Source organism: Amblyomma americanum, chromosome 1, assembly GCF_052857255.1.
Source record: "Amblyomma americanum isolate KBUSLIRL-KWMA chromosome 1, ASM5285725v1, whole genome shotgun sequence".
Lineage (NCBI taxonomy): Eukaryota > Metazoa > Arthropoda > Arachnida > Ixodida > Ixodidae > Amblyomma > Amblyomma americanum.
This window is the reverse complement of record NC_135497.1, coordinates 520722418-520736712: the sequence shown is the minus strand read 5'-3', so window position 1 is coordinate 520736712 and position 14295 is coordinate 520722418.

Sequence of the window (14295 nt, the reverse complement as noted above, 5' to 3'; positions counted from 1 at the left end):
GTTCCCTTACCAGTTGCAGCAACTCGCTGCCAACTGTAAAATGCTGCTCCCTTGCAAGACTCTTGAACATTACTTTGGTTATCTACATGACAAATTTTAGACCCACCATTCTATACTGCTTGTATAAATAAAGATCATGCCTTGTGCTTCACCTGCTAATTGCTTTAGCAAGGCATTGTCATCAGCAAATGCCAGATTAATAAGGAAGTCTTCACTAACTCTGATCCACAGCTGTTCCTAATCCATGCCTCTGAGTGCCTCCTGTAAACAGGCGGTGAATAGCATTAGCGATATCATGTCTTCCTGCCTGGCCCCCTTATATATTGAAACTTTGTTGATTACTTAATGAAGGATTTTAGTAGCTGTGCAGTTGCTATAGAGTTCTTCCAGTATTGTTGATAAAAACACATCCACACCCCGATTCTGTAATGCCTGCATGACTGCTGAGTATTGTACGGAGTCGAATGTTTTCTCCAAATCTATGAAGGCTACGTAAAGTGCTTGGTTATATTCTGCGCATTTCTCGATCACCTGATAGATAGTGTGAATTTGGTCAATTGTCGAGTAGCGTTTATTAAATCCTGCCTGATATTTTAGTTATTTGAAGTCTAAGGTAGTCCTGACTCCCCAATAAGAGATTCTTTCTCGCCCTTGTACAATTTTATAGAATTTTCTCTGATGCAAGAGCTACCTTTCTTTCTTAGGTAGAATTCTTCAGTCAGTCCCCTCGCTATTGTATTCTTAGTTCTGGCAAGAAATCGCATGCCAGCAAAGCATGGCACACAAGAGCGTGAAGCGGAAATTCGGATGTGCTTAGTTTAACTTTGACCCTCTTTATTTTGTTCAATATTTTGATCATGTTCCCTGAGGTTTCCTCATTTAAACAGCGGCCAGTTTATCCTGTATGAAAAGCTGCTTGAGAGGGCGATTTCATAGTGCCACTATGGTGCAACTCATGAAATGTCACCAACGCTTGGTTCCGCATCCCCTTTTTTTCTTTTTTTTCTTTTCTGAACCAAGTGTAAAGGCCTGCGATCTTCCTGCGGTTTGAAAGAATGAGAAGTACACCATGAATGCTGGCAAAGTTCTCAAAATTGTGGGCCAAATTGTGCACATACAACACCACTGCTAGTCAAACCTGTTTTCGGGGGCACATCTGCCCCAGCTTTCACTGCTTTTCACTTCATTCCCAGCACTAGGCTTTTGGCGAGCCCTTTCACATGTGACTCAGAGAACCTACCTAAACGCAGCCTGTCCAATTTGTTTTGAAAGCTCAACTGCATCTTGTGAGTGCATGTCTTCCTTAGCGGATATTAAGGCAAAGTAAAGGAATCATTTTTTACTAATTGTGAATGCGAGGTGACGAATCGGAGATGCCTGTTTTTTGGAGCACGTCGCATAACAACCGCACACCCATTCGTGCAGAACTCACTGCTCAGATCCAAAACTGTAAAAAACTTCCTTTAGGCTGTTCACATGTAAAATACAAGCTATGTTGTCTACATATGGATAAAACAACGCCCACAACGTCTTAAAAATAGTCATACTGTAGAGAGCAAAAATGAACAGTGTTCCTAATTATGCTAGAAATGGCGTCGGAATTGGGACGGGGGAAAGGGGGAGGGGGTGAAGAATTGGGCGGTTTTGTGGTTGTTAGTGCACTGGCATGACTGTTTTATGTGCCGCTGTGTGATTGCAGTGTTATGAAGAAAACATAGTTTCAAATATTCTAGAATTGCCTAATCGTCTGCAAAAATTGTTTGAAAAGGCATTAATGGCTGTGTGCTTTGTTGCTGCTATCAGGTTATGAAAGTAGTCAGCACACTTCGGTATAACATCATGCCAGGGATGATAACAGCCCCTATGTTGCTTACATAGACAACTCGTGAAATGAACCGGCTTCCCTAACTGCTCTGCAAGCCTATTGTTACATGCGTCCTTTCCTGGTAGAGGTTCAGCCTTCATTTAACAGCTTGAGAGTTGTCCAACCAATTAGTTTCAAAACGTAGTTGTTGGAAAATATGCGGCTAGTAACACAGATGAGCTCAACAAGGACGCTTCAAACAAGACTCTCTGCAGTGCATCGAGTCCATGCCAAGTTACCGATATTGTGGCGAGGCATGAGGTATTGATTTGCGTCATACTTCAATTTGGACAGAATAAGCAAGATAGACGAGTTAAGCGCATATAGGCTAACATTCATTAAAAAAGTACATTCAGGAATCCTAACGAAGTAAAACCCTTAAAAATTTTAGACTGAGCTTACGTTCTGTTGCTTCCAATGCATTCACTGTTGTATTTCGTGACAAAACCTTAGCGGTGTTTGTTACCTCAGCCAAACAAGGATACAGGGTGGGTTTTGAAATTTATTAAATGGGCCGGCTTGGGCTTACAGTAAGGAAATTACGTGTCAATAATAAAAACAGTTTCAAGAAAAGCTTACAGAATGAAAATAAAAATATGATTGCCAAATAAAAGAGAGTACTTACATTACTTTACAATACTAACCAATATAGGTTTCCACAGGACATCAGAAAAAAAAGGCAAAAAGAAATTACTCTCGACGTTCCCCGCTAGTAACAACAGAGATTGTAACGAGACCAACATGTTGCCAAACCATTCAAACAGTGGCAATGGGCGCGGCAGCAAAATCAGACAAAGTTTGTTGCTAAGAAAGGTTTTAGGGTTGAAGCCTAAATGGCTCATTCTGAAGGTCATATGCTGTTAGCAGAAACTGTCAAAGCTTCCCGGCCTCCTGATTGGTCTCCTCTGTGTCCTGCCGCCACTGTCGCTACGCACAGGCGTGCGCCTTGTGATTGGCTCGCGTGCGTGACGTCTGTGTCGTCAAATGCGGGTGTCAGAGTGTTTCGGCGCCGCGCGGAATGTCTCATTACATCGGCACGCGTGGCGGATATGCGTTCGACGGTGCGCCCTGAAGTCACTATCGCCAGGCGCTTGAGTTGGACTCCCGATTAGGCGCTGTCGGACCTGAGATTTTTCCGACGCTACAAATCTCCATTGGCAATGGTGTGAGGCTTCCGCTGCTTCACACTTTAGTCTCGACAAAGTGTCTTTCGTAATTTTGGTCGAAACGTTTTCACACCTGAAGCACAAAAAGGAACGGATTTGTTTCCTGCATCTTGAAAGATTCTCTGCTCAAGCTCTGGCTTATATAGCACTCAAGTGAAGTCACGCTCGTCGTCCCTGATGTTGCCGTTGCTGATAGTGCGGCGCCGTTGGATGTGTAGTTGATGCAGACACCGTCTGGAGCTCGATGAAGACACAAGTCATGTTCCCAGATTTCAGGCGGCCGGAACACATCGGAGGAAGCGATCGGCCTTGAAGAGGGTCCTGATGATACCAGCATCAATCCAACAGAAACCTGAACCATAAATGGAACGAGTTTGTTTCCTGCATCTTGGTAGTGCTGCACAGTGACTTGCCAAATGTTGGCGCTGTCCTCGGTGGGGTGACGAATGTGGCAACGTGCCTGGCTTTTGCTGTCTTTACGTGCCACATGGGTGTGCCATCGCGTGTTACTGCCTGGTCCCGGTTACCATTCGCATTAAAAAGAAGAGCTGCCAGGAGCGTGCTATAAAGGTCAGTAAATATCACCCGAGGCTTTTAGACATCATTACTATGTTGCGAATATTTTCTTTTAGCATCATGTGCTGCACTGCTCTGACGTAGGGACAGGATTCAACACGTATTGTATGCAGACTGACTGAGCCCTCACGCCTTCATATGTAAATGCGGTCGATTTATGCGTATCCCTAAAGTAGCTCGTTGCAGAAATAATTTCGACGATTAGCACTAAATCGCACTAGGGAAGCGCAATCCTAGCAGAAGCAGACATGTGTAACGGATATTTGCAAGAAATTAACGCCACGTTTGCATGACGTAGAATTTTCTTGTGATTGGGGAATCCCACTTACTATGAACTTCAGATTCAACGAAAGCGAGCCCAGTGACCGTCAGTTATAAGTACGCTGAACTGTGTATAGCAAATAGAGGAAACCTAGCTGATAATTTGCTGGAGTGCTGATGTTTCGACGCTAGTTGCTTTACTTTGGGCATAGAATTGAAATACTCACAGAAATGCTCCCGTCACGCTGCGGCGACGGCTGGTTTCCACTTGTCGTAAGTATTGTTGGAACCGCGCCTTGGAATAGTTTAGGGCGCTTCCATGGAATCTAAAAAGACGCACTCAAGGATGGATTTATCGTGTAGTCTTGTGGACGAAAATGCAGTGAACACACGTGCGCATACAGCGTTACTCTGCCTTTCACCTGTCGTAGCCTCATAGCACGCAACCAAGTGGTCCGCCGTGGCTCATCTCTCGGCAATTTGTGGTACACAACCCCACTGTCACGGTGTGATGCGGCAAGGCAGTTTCGACAACTTATGACGTCGCATTGCCCGATATTTTGCTGAGTATCAGCCACCATCTGCATTGCTAGTATGGAGCTGAAGTGTTCATCAAAAAGATACCGACGGCAGCATACGTCAAGGTACTCTGGCTGTGAGCGCAGCGCACAAAGTTGCGTGCGCTGCTCCGGCGCAGGGTTAACTGCGGTACACGCCAACAAATTGTTGCCGAGGCATCGGTTTTGTCTGGGGAGCACTGTTGGGTTAGGCGCCGCCGGGTCGTTTCCCGCCGTCCGACGTAAGCAGCCGTGGCTAATGAAATGTAACACCAGTGCGGGGAGTCACAAAGGGCGAGGACATGGTCGGCGCCTCACGCGCATTTGAGGCTGTCCGAGGCCTTGGGGCCAATGGATTGTGATTCCTTGAACGGTGTCGTTGCAAGGTGCAGCAGTCGGGGTCGGGGTGTATTCCCACGGTTGCAAAGGCCAGATATTTTCCACAAAAAACGGGTAGGTGCTGAAAGGAGCTCGCATTTAGTGTTGGTGGCTGACACTTAGTTTGGGCGTACGCAGTCAGCTTGTGTAAGCATCTCTTACTGCGTTGAGTACGTTGTGAATTGTGTAAGCACGACACTTTTAGTTGGCCGTGCCGTAGCGTCCCTCAGGCGCGCTCGTAGACAGTAGCGCAATCTAGGGAGAAGACTTCAAAGGACATCAAAGCTCGGTTGAACAAATTTTCATCCGTGATTACTGATAACTAGGGTGAGTGCATTGCGAGCCTTTTTTTTGTTCCAAGAAGAATAACTATGTAAATCGAAGAAAATGTACGAACTGACTAAAAGCTAGAAAACTGCTTCGCCAGGGGTCGTTGCTACGAGGGAAACACGCCGCATTTAGTTAGGTCTAGGAGCTTGAAAATCGCCCAATTATATGAAAAACAGGGGCTAGTTATACCTTATATAGGTACGTGTGGGCAAGAGTAGGCGAAATAAAAGCAAACCGCTACCACTTGAGCGAGGTATTGCGTAAGAGAACCCAGCACCGACACGTATTTATTCCGAAGCGAGCGAGCTGGGCGCCGCCATCTTGTCAACGTAGCACGTAGCGTACCACGTTGCATACGCTACGCTATGCGTTATAGCTGGCGGGCGTCCACAACGCGCGGCTAGTTACGTTGCGTTCTGCGCATGCGCATTTGTTGCCCGCAGTGCCGTTGCGTACGCAAGCTCACTGCGTCCGTCCAACTAAAAGGGTCTAATGCAAAGCCGACGCGCGAGACTTGCACGGGTTCCGCGCTTAACATTAACGCAGTATACACAAAACCGTGTGCTCTGCGCGTTGTCAGAGGTACGGGGTCAATTGAATTTGGCTGTGGCGCCCACTTGCATGAACCTTCAGGTGGGTACTGTGACAGGAATAATTTGGCCGAGCGCTCGAATATAACAGCTCTGCCCAACTGTCAAAGTATTGAATGCAGCCGCAAACAAATGAGTTGCAGGAGCGCGGAGTCTCAATCTCGGCAGGATCCAAATCTATTTTCCTTGACGGCTCTGTATCTTGTCTCCCATCTCTAATTTACGACTTCCGTTCAGTAGTTCAAAGCTGACTTGCACAACTGGGAACGTTTCGTCGTTTGAGTGTACTGAGACAGAAGGCGGGCTTTATCCTGATCACTGCCTTATAGGATCACCGACCATCATGCCATCATAATTTTCGGGACTGTGGGGATAATCAGACAAGCCTTAACAGGCTCCTTCAAAGGATAAGTAGCGCTTGAAGTGGTACATGGAGTTCCTGTGCTGTTCGGCGCATGTAAATCGAGGCGCGTCAAAAACAAAACCACGGGCAGGCAAAGCGCATAGACGCAAAGCACCATAATATACCGAAACTCTCCTGGCGGCCTGTGGCGCCGCCAAGTATCTGGTTTCTTAGCTTCCAAGATTAAGAATGTCTTTCGTCTGTCTTCCGTGAGTGATAAAGTGCACTATCGGTTTCAAAACAAAACATACTTCAATATCCGACCGTGCAACCTTCCTTTGCCTGCCTGAGAGATTCATGGCATCCACGGATGAAGGAAAATTCCTCCATGGTTGCGTCGGTGGCGTCTCTTGTCCTATGACGTCAACACGCTTGTATTTGCTCAATTGGCCTGTGGAGGCGATACCTGTACATTGGTTCTTGCTTTTTTCTACCTTACACGAGCTTTGTTTGAAGTAAGAGTGGCGTTTTTTTGATGAGGAGCTGGTATTTTTTCGATACAACCAAAATTCGATTTCTCCTCAGCTTTCCTTTAACTGTGTTCTTGATCCAAATACTGATGTGCAGAGGTCCTTGATGGTGTCGGCCTCAGGCGCTTTCTGCTTGCTTGCCACGAATACGCGTTCTAGCTGTGCGCTTGTGCCAGTGTGCTCTACTGATAAGTGGCCAGTAATAATCGCGCTGTCCGTTCCTGGTCCTGGCACAAGTCGACCATGGCGTTGTAATTTGCGCGTTTTGCATGACTGACGTTCACGCACGAGCCGCTCATACAAATTAGGAGTGTAAAGTTGTAGGCCAGTTGGTCAGACATAATGGCTAAAAACGGGAGCAAACGCGGGACGGAGGCAGGGGAAAGCACAGGGTGGTACATTCAATTGAATTCCCAACACCTATTTTGCAAGCTTCTGCAGGTTGATTGCTTTTAAATGAGCAAGTGCCCTGCTCCTCAGTTTTGAAGGATTTTAAGATAGAACACCAACTGTTGCTCACCGCATTACTGGCTTTTTCTTCAAATATGTTCTCTGGAAGTACGGTGAAGCTACCTTCCCCATTGTCAGCCTGGACAAGTGCGAGACATCTACAGTGGAATACTGTTGACAGCTGCATTGCGCACTGAAAGTCACTCCATCGCCTCCATCCTTGCGATGCAAGACAAAAGCATTGAGAGCACACACTTCGAATCTAAGCATAGAAGAATCCGGCTTGCCTACAGCACGCTGCTAGCCTGTGTTGTCGCTCGCCTCGACCCGCGTCTGTCGCAGTTGTTTGTCGTTGAGCCTGTCACGTTCTCTGCGTACTTGAATCTGCAGACCTCCTCTCATGGAAGGTTGAAGAAATATCAAAGCCCAGCTAGGAGAGATAATAATAATAATAATTGGTTTTGGGGGAAAGGAAATGGAGCAGTATCTGTCTCATATATCGTTGGACACCTGAACCGCGCCGTAAGGGAAGGGATAAAGGAGGGAGCTAAAGAAGGAAGAAGAGGTGCCGTAGTGGAGGGCTCCGGAATAATATCGACCACCTGGGGATCTCTAACGTGCACTGACATCGCACAGCACACGGGCGCCTTAGCGTTGTTCCTCCATAAAAACGCAGCCGCCGCGGTCGGGTTCGAACCCGGGAACTCCGGATCAGTAGTCGAGCGCCCTAACCACTGAGCCACCGCGGCGGGGCGCTAGGAGAGTGTCAAGGTGACAGTTCAGGTGCATTGCCTCAAAGAAAAAAAGGCCATCTTCTTTTGAGATCCTTGATGTCAGATGATTTTTAAAGGTGCATTGAAATGGCTTGGATGGCCACATTCTAGCGCAACAAATCTGTAGAGGTGTTCTTTGCGGAAATTCGAGTAAAATTTAAAAGCCGTGCATGGGCCTTATAATTCACGAACAACTTTTAAAAATACCTGCTAGCAGTAGCTTCCAACCTATTAGGGCGGAACTTGAACGCGTGTCCCCTCTCGTGAGGACGTGAGTGGGCAGCGTTGGCGAGTGCACTGACTGCAATGCCCGGTGACGTCATGGGGCGCGCTCTGGAAGTGTGGCGGGATGGCGAGTGGAGGGATGCAGTCCCGGCCTTTTTTCGTTATTTTTGTACCGAAAGTTACAAGAGGCTAATTAGCCGCGCATTTAGAGTGAGCGTTGTTAGTCACTACAGCTCATGAGCCAAAAGTTGCACCCTGTCACAGGTGCTCTGAAGCTGCTCTGCGCCGCACCTTTCCTCAAAATCGAAATTTTGTTTTCAATTTCCTCTTTCTTCCTTTCTTCTTTCCCTACCTACTTTAGGCCTTCCCTTACGGTGCGGTTCGGGCGTGCAAGGAGATATGTGAGACAGTTACCACCTTATTTCTTTCCTTTAAAAACCAAACAAAACAAGTGAGCCGACAGCGTTCAAAGGGTTCTTTAAAAGTGAGAACGTTGTACAGGCCATTCATTTTCGCGAAAGGAAAGGCGCACAACTGGATCCCTGGGTAATGGACACCTCAACCTCGCTTTCAAATACGTGTCTTTGTTGCCCAACTGATTTGATTGCGTTCCGCACAATGAATAGGCAGCGCGCCTACCCTGCCACCATTGCAGATGGCAGTTCATGGTTGTTCGCGAGAGGTTTGTCGCGAAATGAACAATGCGCATATTGCTGCAGTGCCGCGTGTCGGCTACAACGTTTTCAGCAATCATGCGCGCAGCCCACATTTCTCACCACCGCCACCTACCTCGAAGGGTGATTGAGGCGTCCACAGGCAAAGGGAGCCAGTTATGCGCCCTTGCGTTCCTCAAAATCATCGGCATCTAGAACGTTGTCAACGCCAATGCCACTAGAACACACGCCGGCAGCTTTCGCTTTGTATATTCTGGATTCATCACCATCACCAGCCTGACTGCACCCACTGCGATGAAGAGGCCTCTCCTATGTCTGTCCAATTAACCCTGTCCTTTGCAAGCTGCGCCCCACCATATGACTGCATGCTTCTTAATCTCATCCGCCCACCTAACTTTCTGCCGCAGCCTACTACGCTTGCCTTCTCTTCAAATTCACTCCGTAACCCTTAAGGAGCAGCGTTTATCTTAGCTTCTCAGTACATGCCCTGCCCAAGCCCATTTGTTCCTCTTGATTTCGACTAGGATGTCATTAACCCGCGTTTGTTTCCGCACGCACTCCGCCCGTTTCCGGACTCTTAACGTTACGCCTGTACTTTTTCTTTACATTCCTCACTGCGCTGTCCTTAACTTAAACTGAACGCGTTTCGTTAGACTCCGCGTTTCTGCCCCCTTGATGAGTACCGGCAAGATAGAGCTTTTGTGCGCTTTTCCCTTGAAGAATATCTCCGAACTGCCATTCATGATCTCAGAGAACCTGCCATATGTGCTCCGGGCCATTCATTCAGCCTAGTTATTTCCATCTCATGATCCGGATCAGCTGTCACTACCTGCCCTAAGTAGACGTATTCCCTCGCCACTTCTGGCACCTAGCTACAAATTGTGAACAAGCGTTGCCTCCAAGGCTGTTGATCATTACTTTGGTAATCTGCATGTTAGTTTTTAGATCAATCATTCAGCTCTGCCTGTTTAACTCAATGATCACGATTTGCAGTTCACCTCCTGAGTGAGTGTGCAGTGCAATATCGTGAGCGAATTGCCGATCATTTATGTACTCTGCATTAGCTCTTATCCCAAGCTGTTCCCAATTCAGGCCTCGGAATACCACCTGTAAACAGGCGGTGAATAGTATTGGCGAGATCAAGACTCCTTTCCTGACACCCTTCCTTATTGGAATTTTATTGCTGACTTTATGGAAGACTATGATAGCTGTGCACTTCGTATATATATCTTCCAGCATTCTGACATAAAGCTCATCTGCCTTATCCCCCTATCCTTTCTTCCTGTCCCCTCACCTCTTTAATTTAATTTCTCCATTCTGCCTGCTATCCTTTATTTCCGCTGCCCCAGCTCAGGTGCTTCAGTATCGATGGCAGATGCCTGGGCTAGCAAAAATCTCTTCCTTCCTTTTTACTATTATTTTAATAAAAAACCACGACGACCACCACCACCATCAGCACCATGATTCCGCAATGCCTGCATCACTGCTGAGGTTTCCACAGAGTGAAACGCTTTCTCGCAATTAATGAAGGCTATATATAGAGGCTCTTTATATTCTGCGGACTTTTCTATCACCTGATTGATAGTGTGAACATGATAATTTGTGTGTATCTTCAGCAAAAGCCTGTCTGCTCATTTGGTTGATTAAAGTCTAAGTTTCCCCTGACTCTTTTTGCTATTACCTCAGTAAATACTTTGTAGGGAACGCGCAGACAGCTGCTCGGTCTGCAATTTTTCAAGGCCCTGGCTTGTCGTTTGTTAGGTATTAACATTATGTTTGCGTTTTTCCAGCCTCCTGGTACGATTGAGGTCATAAGGCATTGCGTATACAGGGTAACAAGTTTATCTAGCGCAATTTCCCCTCCATCCTTCAACACATTCTGTTACCTGATACTCACGAGCTGGCTTCCTTACTCTTTGCTCTTTCGTTACTGGCGGTGTGATGCAGTGCTGTGCTCTACTGTCTCTGTTATTGACGGTCTGATTCATTGGCTTCTGTACAGCTTTATGTAGAACTCTTGGGCTACTTTAAATATCTTATTCATATTGCTAATGACATTGTCCTCCTAGTCTCTTAACGCATACATCTGGTTTTTCGTGTGCTTATTTTCCTGTACCCCGCTTTTAGGCTACATGCTTTCTTTAGAGCATGCTCGATTGCCTCCATATTAAAGAGATAGTGAGGAGAACTCCAACACAATTTTTGTTGTTAGGAAAATCTGATAGTTCGGCTTTTTATAGCTTTGTTACCTTGTCTCCGGAAGTGAAAGATGCATTTATTCCAAAGAAATTTGAATTCGAAGTTGAAAAATTTCCCGCCCTTCGATTCAAACTCGGCGCACTCTCAGGCCGTCACGGCGTCCTCTTATGACGTCACAGAACTAAGTGACGTAAAACGTGACGTAAACGCAGACTGTGATTTGTGGCGGCTAGCGGTGCGGTCTAGCAGCAGTCGAAATGAAAGCTACCGCTGCCGCGCGTTGAAGGCATCCATCTGGGGTCGCTCCCGTCGCTTCGTTTACGTTTGCATCGGCGTCTTGCCAACTTTGCGATGGATCCCGTTTTCGGACCCGCCAGCGAAGTTCTCGCAAAAACTCGGGCTTGCATTTCAGTGACCTCAGCCCCACAAAGCGTGCGATGCTGTTGAGGGAGCACGGATATGTTAGGCACCGGCGGGTCCTTTCGCTCTTCCTCAGTGAGCAGCCGTTGCTGATTAAATATTTTAACCCCAGTGCGGGGAGTCGCGAAAGGCGATAACAAAAGGTCGGCACTTCGCGCCCATCAGAGGCTGGCCGAGGCTTTAAGACCAGTGGATTGTGATTCCTTAAAGGGCGCTGTAGCACGGTTTAGCAGGCGGCGTCGAGGAGGTTTCTCACGGTTGGAAGGGCCAGGTTATTTATTTTCTTTCTTTGCCACAAAATACTAATGGATGCTCGAGGGCGCTCGCGCTTAAATTTGGCAGATTGAAAGTAAAACCGATGCACGACGCTTCAACGGCTTTCGCGCGTTTGCGAAGGTACGGGGTCCTCTGGGTCGGGTCCACGCGCCTACACACGTATACCCTCAGAATTATACTGTGAATGGATTAAATTAGCCAAGAGCTCAAAGAGAACAGCTCCACCTAACTGCCGAAGCTATTGAATGGAGCCTCAAACGAACGAGTTGGACCCTTCTACATCGAATTCGCACGGCCTCTGCTCGCACTCCTGCATGGATGCATAAGACCGGCATAGCATCGTCTCCGCTCTGCTCTTTATGTGGTCTGTGCGGGGATATCGAACATTATAATATGTACTGCCCAGAGTACAACGCGGAAAGGCATGTGATGTTCGCTTCATTCAAGAAGACAGGGACCCGTCACAGCACAGTGCAGGACATTGTCTACCCGAGTGGAAACCAGACATGCAGAAGGGAGGCTGCACGCCTTCTTTTAACATTTCTGCAGAACACGGATCTTGTTTTTAAATGGTGACAGCAGGAACGGACTATGGCCTACTGTGATTGAATGTGTGCGTAGATGGTGTCTTCCGGAGTGGACTACTTTATACTGTGAGTGAATGTGTGTATGGAGTGTGGCACTACAGTGGCCTATGTTCTACTGTGACTTAATATGAGCATAGATGGTGACTTCTGAAGTGGGCTGTGATGCGAACAGTGTGGATTGATTGTGTGCATAGATGGTGACTGCGGGAGAGAATGTGTGCTATTATAAGAGACTGTCCGCTTAGCGGGGTAGATGCGGCATTGTTAATATCGAAGGGACGCTGCGGTGGAGCAATTGCCGGCAGATAAAGCAAGGCTAACCCCACCTGTAGCATTCAACACCTCAACCTCAACCTCAACCGAGAGCGGAATCACGGTCGCCACAGGTTCTGAATATCTTTTAAAGCGAACGCTTTACTGACCGCAAACGCGATTTCGCCATGGCGGTGCTCCGAGAAGGCACATGACGTCACAACGCGCACCTTGCCGCGGAGCCGTACCGGTCTGGCCGGGCCGGCAGCGATTGGCGCACTCGGCGTGAAATAGAGACGTGCTACAAGTCTCGGCCATTCCGGTGAGAGTGACCGAAGCCGCCGAACGCGGCGGCTGTCAAGCGCAGTTGGAGTACAGAGGGTGTGTCACTTTCGTCGACGTGACGTCGCCGTGCAGCGCGCGCGCGCTTTTGTTACACCGGAGTATAAACGCGCCTTAACAGAGCCTGCGTTTAATCGTCGCTAACCAACGTATTCGTTGGCATTATCTATGGGAGCCACTGAAGCCCCTCGCACCCTCACTGAATAAAGAAAAAAACCGGCGCCTAGGCTGGGAATCGAGCCAGGGCTTTGGGTGTTCGAGGCGGAGACGCTACCACTCCGCCACAACGGCTAAAGCTTTAACCATGAATAAAGGCGCATCTAGCGAATGCACTCTTCCGATGCAGAATAAGAAGTCTCCGCGATTTCGATACGTATATCCTGGCCTAACAGATCTAGGTCATCAGCAATTCTTTCTTAACTGCCTAGTTCTTGTCTCCCGTCCCTAATAAACGATTTCTGTTAAGCAGTTCAATGTTGACTGGCACAGCCGGTGACGTTTCACCGGGCAAGTGCAGAAAGACATAAGTGCTCTTTATACTGCTAACTGCCTTGTACGATCACCGACAATCGTGCCATCATAGTTTTTCATCGACCGTGGCGATCATCTGACCAGCCTTAACAGGCTCCTTCACAGGTCTACTAGCTCTTGAAGTGGCACTTGCAGTTACTCAGCGGTTCGGCGCTTGTAAATTGATGCGCGTTCACAACAAAAGCTCATAGACACGAAGCGCCACAAAAAACCGAAACTCTCCTGGCTGCCTGTCGCGCCACCAAGCATCGTTTTTTTTTTTGCTTCCAACATTCAGGTTGTCTTTTGTCTGTCTTCCTTGAATAATAGAAGTGCACTATTGGCTTGAAAACAGAACTTACTTCAATATTGAACCGCGCAGCTTTCTTTTGTCAGCCTCAGAGATTCGTGACATCCATGGAGTAAGGAAAATTCCTCCAAGGTGGCGTCTCTTGTCCTACGACGTAATCACGGTTGTACTTGCGAGATTGGCCTTTGGCGGCGATTTTTGTATTTTGGTTCTTGGTTTTTATACCTTACAAGAGCATAGTTTTGAGTAAGAGTTGCGTTTCTGTGATCACGAGCTGGAACTCTAACGATACAAGCGAACTAAATTTCTCCTCTGTGTCCCTTTAAAGTTCCTTATTTTTTTGTGTCTCGCGCTTTGTGTCTCGTCCTTGTCTTTTCGTGGTTTGCATGCTCTGGAGCTATTTTCTTCAAATAAAATTAATAAAGTTCCTTATATCGGATACCTTGCGCTTATTTAAAAAATTCTATAGCTCAGCTAGTTCCATTTTTTATGCCGTGTTAGTCGCTCTCATTCTTTGGCGTTTCTTAATGAGATCTTTCCTCTCCTGGAATAGATTGCTGGTATCCTGTATCAGATCTTTCGTCTCCTAAAATAGGTTGCCGGTATTCGGTCGAACTGTCCTACCGCCTACTTCTACATCGCACTTTTTAATGATAGCTGTCAGATTGTCGTTCACTGTATA